Source organism: Aricia agestis, chromosome 16 (assembly GCF_905147365.1).
Source record: "Aricia agestis chromosome 16, ilAriAges1.1, whole genome shotgun sequence".
Classification (NCBI taxonomy): Eukaryota; Metazoa; Arthropoda; class Insecta; order Lepidoptera; family Lycaenidae; genus Aricia; species Aricia agestis.
The window spans coordinates 14,933,479-14,939,478 of NC_056421.1; positions in this window are offsets into that span (position 1 = coordinate 14,933,479).

Below are 6,000 nucleotides of genomic sequence, written 5' to 3' on the forward strand. Positions count from 1 at the left end.
AGAGGCCACGAAATATAATTGTGACTTTCAAAAATACCCGTGTAAGAGATTCGGTTTTGTCGGCTTGTCACAGATACAAAAAAGCTAACTCAGGACGTGGCATAACATCCTCTGATCTTAATATTTCGGGCGAAGGTGAAGGTTCTAGGATTTTTGTTACCGAGTACTTGTGCCTGGAGCAGAAAGCTCTTCATGCAGCGACAAGGTCAACCGCAAAAGAACGGTCCTACAAATATGTGTGGATCAAATATGGCCAGATCTATGTTCGCAAGGACGACGCTACAAGTGCAATACTCATAAAAAACCAAGACTGTCTTAATAAGTTGCGTTAACTATTCACTAAGTTAATTTTCGTTTTCGCTATTTTTAGTCTATATGGATGTTTATATATTTTGGTTTATCTTTCTTGTCTATAACAATGTATAACATATTTTATCAAAACTTAGGTAGAGCTAGGTCTAAAATTTAGGATATTTATTTAAACGTTCTTATTAATGATTACGACATTATTTGCCTTACGGAGCCAAACTTTAATAGTAGTGTGTATGATAATGAGTCAATAGACGATAGATACAACATTTTTAGAAGGGATCGTGAAGATTCATGCTCCAATAAGGTGGTATCCTTGTCGCGGTCAAAAAATGTATTAATGTTGTTAGGCGATCATCCTGGGAGAGTGGGTTGGAGGATATTTGGCTTTCATTTTTACCCATCCGATCGGGCGCACCCCTTTTGCATATGTGTCTATGTTTTTACCCATCCGATCGGGCGCACCCCTTTTGCATATGTGTCTATGTTACTTGCCTCCAGATCTACAAATTGATCAAATTGCTGCATTTCATGACAACTGTCAAAAATGTATACTTAACGCACCTTTTGAGGAGTCATTTATATTGCTAGGTGATTTTAATTCTGCAAATATTACCTGGGAAACGCGTGATGCCCTAAATGTTCTCTTGCCTTCTGATCCTCAGGACCACAAAGCTGAACTACTGATTGGAACTATGAACATTTGTAGTCTAGCGCAATTTATTCTTATTCCCATTATATATTTCTGGGTCTAGAATATTGGAGGAGCCATTTATCCGATAGGAAATTATTCTACACTTAAAGAGTGAAGCGACAACATAAGTGAAATAATCACCTCCGTCTTGTTTACACAGTAACTTATGACGTTTTGGTCTCGAATGAGTAATTAGCTGATTACTAGCAACTTTAATGTTACAAACTGATATTTTGAAACCATTTCTCTCTCTCTCTCTCGATACGGTAACGAAGCGAATGAGTATTTCAACTTTTTACACAAAACTAATTCATTTTACTCTTCATAGCTAGTTTATACTCGTATACATATAAAATGACTAATTTAATGATCGTGAGGTCTAATTTAATGGTTACGAGTGTGGTAAACTTATCTTATCATAGCGGGAACCTTTTAAATGTCTAAGGGTAATAAAAAACTAATTAAAACAGGAAAACTTTTAATGTCACATATTATAATATTGTATACATTATATTAAACATGAGAAAAATAAATAGGGCTATTTCTTCCGTGAATTTTAGCTAAAACATCGTAATAACTTTATTATCCTATTCATTGGAATATTATTGCGTCTTTTTCAAGTTGAAATGTATCAAGTTTTACATTCTTTTGCCCAGTTTTGCAGCAATTATTGATGGTATTCCCTGGTATTACCGATAGTTGTCTACCCATACGCCATCTAGTTACTAAAATGGAAACTGAAAAATATAGGAAAATCCCTCATTGAGTGTCATTATCCTTAATCTATCATGTTCTAAAATAGGTACCAATAAAATCATTTAGGTACAGTCTGTCAAAAAGTCATGAAATTAAAAAGTGGCAACATCGTAGTGTCATCCATTTTTTCTTAGATTGATTTGAAAGGGATTTTTTTTTTTTAATTTATTGGGAGCTGGAAACGAGTCCTTTGCATTTGAAAGGGATGACACTACGATGTTGCCACTTTTTAATTTCATGACTTTTTTGACAGACTGTACTATAGACTGGAGTGAGCCTTAGGCTGGCCTCACACAGCCGGAATTTCATAATCGGAAATTCATATTCTTACAGATCGATCTATGATATTCGTAATCTGAAAAAATCAGAATGTGTGTGGAGCGTACTGATATTGTATGGTATTCCGGTCTTTCTGAATTAATGTTGAGTTTTGTGATTCCGCTAAATAATAAACCATAAGAATGGCCAAAGAATGCCTCAAACACGTGGATTTAACATTAAATACGTAAGTTTTGAACAACGTTTTTTGGGCTTTTCAATCGGTATTTTTGTACTTAAGCTAAAAAGATAATTTAAGTATAAGTTTATTAATCCTTTTTTTTTTTTTGCTTTTCGGCGTCTGACTTTGGTTGTGAGCGGTCGTGTGTGCAGTGTTTTTGAATTATTTGAATTTATTAAGTTGTGGTGCCGGGTGTCTCAGGGTGCTTCGCCCCATCAGTGTTCGGTCCTGAGGAGTGTTCTTGCGCTGTCTTCGGAGCCTCCAAAGGTGAAAAAGTGTTTTGCGTTTGTGTGGCCGCGCAGGATTCGAACATGGGTTCGCCGAGTTGCTGCCGGGGGCCTGTACCACAAAGCCACCGTGTCAGGCGCACCGCGGCCGAATTTGTCTACCGCTTGCTTCGAACAGCAGTATCCACTGAGGAGCTAATATAAAAACGCCTACAGTAAAAGTGTTTCGGACTGGAAAAATAATAAGAGAGTATTGCTATTACTATAACTGAGGTGGCGATATTAATTGATTGTGATTCAGTATGAATTGCAGTGGTTGTAAAAAGGCTTTGAATACAAGAGATATTTTGAAATGCCGACTGTGCATTTGCAAATATCACTACCAGTGCTTAGCAATAGACAAACACATTTTTTGCCTTTACGAAAGAATTCTTATCATCTTGGATTTGCCCTGGTTGCAGTAACGTAACTAGAGCAATGATAACACGCCAGTCCGTCAGAACATCGTACAGTTACATTCTAACGACTCTCTCAATATGTCCCGTGACGTGTATGATCAGTCAACAGTATCTCCCGCTCCGGCGCAAAATTTTGAAGATGTTGTGACAATGAATAAAATCAGCACTCTCCTAGATGAAAAGCTACATCACACTCTATCTGCTTTCATGGCGGATTTTCGTGCGGCCATTAGAGAGGACGTGAAGTTGCTAGTCAAGAACGAACTGGACACGGCTCTCAAAGTCCTCAAGGATGACTTCATTTGCGCAGAGCAATCTTCAATCCGAGCGGACATAGACAAAACCGAAAAATATATTAAAGGTTTGGAAACTGAAAATGCGAAAATAAGTAGCGATATTGTTAAATTGAATTCTCGCCTTGCAAGCTTCGAAAAGATCTCCCGCAGTTGCAATATCGAGATAAAAGCAGTGCCAGAACGCAAAAATGAAAATGTAATACAGCTTCTTAAGAAATTATGCGATGTTATTAAGTTTCCGATTGAAGACTCACATATTAACGCCTGTCGTCGAGTTGCTAAGCAAAATTCTGCTTCCAAGAGGCCACGAAATATAATTGTGACTTTCAAAAATACCCGTGTAAGAGATTCGGTTTTGTCGGCTTGTCACAGATACAAAAAAGCTAACTCAGGACGTGGCATAACATCCTCTGATCTTAATATTTCGGGCGAAGGTGAAGGTTCTAGGATTTTTGTTACCGAGTACTTGTGCCTGGAGCAGAAAGCTCTTCATGCAGCGACAAGGTCAACCGCAAAAGAACGGTCCTACAAATATGTGTGGATCAAATATGGCCAGATCTATGTTCGCAAGGACGACGCTACAAGTGCAATACTCATAAAAAACCAAGACTGTCTTAATAAGTTGCGTTAACTATTCACTAAGTTAATTTTCGTTTTCGCTATTTTTAGTCTATATGGATGTTTATATATTTTGGTTTATCTTTCTTGTCTATAACAATGTATAACATATTTTATCAAAACTTAGGTAGAGCTAGGTCTAAAATTAAGGATATTTATTTAAACGTTCTTATTAATGATTACGACATTATTTGCCTTACGGAGCCAAACTTTAATAGTAGTGTGTATGATAATGAGTCAATAGACGATAGATACAACATTTTTAGAAGGGATCGTGAAGATTCATGCTCCAATAAGGTGGTATCCTTGTCGCGGTCAAAAAATGTATTAATGTTGTTAGGCGATCATCCTGGGAGAGTGGGTTGGAGGATATTTGGCTTTCATTTTTACCCATCCGATCGGGCGCACCCCTTTTGCATATGTGTCTATGTTTTTACCCATCCGATCGGGCGCACCCCTTTTGCATATGTGTCTATGTTACTTGCCTCCAGATCTACAAATTGATCAAATTGCTGCATTTCATGACAACTGTCAAAAATGTATACTTAACGCACCTTTTGAGGAGTCATTTATATTGCTAGGTGATTTTAATTCTGCAAATATTACCTGGGAAACGCGTGATGCCCTAAATGTTCTCTTGCCTTCTGATCCTCAGGACCACAAAGCTGAACTACTGATTGGAACTATGAACATTTGTAGTCTAGCGCAATTTATTCTTATTCCCATTATATATTTCTGGGTCTAGAATATTGGAGGAGCCATTTATCCGATAGGAAATTATTCTACACTTAAAGAGTGAAGCGACAACATAAGTGAAATAATCACCTCCGTCTTGTTTACACAGTAACTTATGACGTTTTGGTCTCGAATGAGTAATTAGCTGATTACTAGCAACTTTAATGTTACAAACTGATATTTTGAAACCATTTCTCTCTCTCTCTCTCGATACGGTAACGAAGCGAATGAGTATTTCAACTTTTTACACAAAACTAATTCATTTTACTCTTCATAGCTAGTTTATACTCGTATACATATAAAATGACTAATTTAATGATCGTGAGGTCTAATTTAATGGTTACGAGTGTGGTAAACTTATCTTATCATAGCGGGAACCTTTTAAATGTCTAAGGGTAATAAAAAACTAATTAAAACAGGAAAACTTTTAATGTCACATATTATAATATTGTATACATTATATTAAACATGAGAAAAATAAGTACTCTGTTGCGTGACACCTGATTTCATGATCCACAATGGAGGTTCGATCGTAAGCACTTTCCATTATATTTGACGCTTCGTTTAGTGTTTTAACTCCGCTCAACTTGAATTTCTTCTTGAAAAAGTTCATTCTGTTCTCATAGTGGAGTTTGATGCGATGTAATAAATGTAGACGAGTGTCGAGACAGTTTAGGATGTGTTGTAGGTGCCACCATTCATCATTACTGATACTCATTGATTGGATGCCGCCACCACACGACACAAATATGAAATTCTGTAATCCCTCACCACGATCGGACACATTTACAAATCTCACAGTGCACTCCTGATTTTGTTGTGTTGAATTAATATTATTTTCAGTGTAGAGAGTAGCTGCTGCTGTAGCTGTGCCAGTGTTGAAGAAATCTGAGATTCGGTTTGCGTTGTCCACGAAAATTGTACTCCATTCTTCTCTGGTTAGCAACAATCGGTTACCAATGTTAATCACCTCCTCCAAACCCTCATTTATTTGATTCGATACCACTAAATACGTTGATATGTGAGGTATCGTTTTTGAATTAAGATCATATACGTTTTTACAAAGTTCAAAAGTGAAAGGTGGGATCGAAGGTGAATATGAGGGTGGGTAGATATAGTGTTAGGGGAGTAAATGACACATCTTAACAACACAACTGCCTATATCGAACTGAGTCGCTTGAACAGAACAGCTGATAATATAAACAGAACAGCTGATAATAAAAACAGAACAGCATGGGCTTCAAACAGAACAGCAGCCGTTGAACCAGTTACAACCTGTTTTAACTGGATATTTTTCGAACTGATTTGGTTAAAATGGTGTATTCAAAGAGGGAATCATTGATAATGAGGCAGTAGGCGGTAGTGTCACTGGGGATGGCTTTCTTGAATTCCATTTCCAATTTTATGT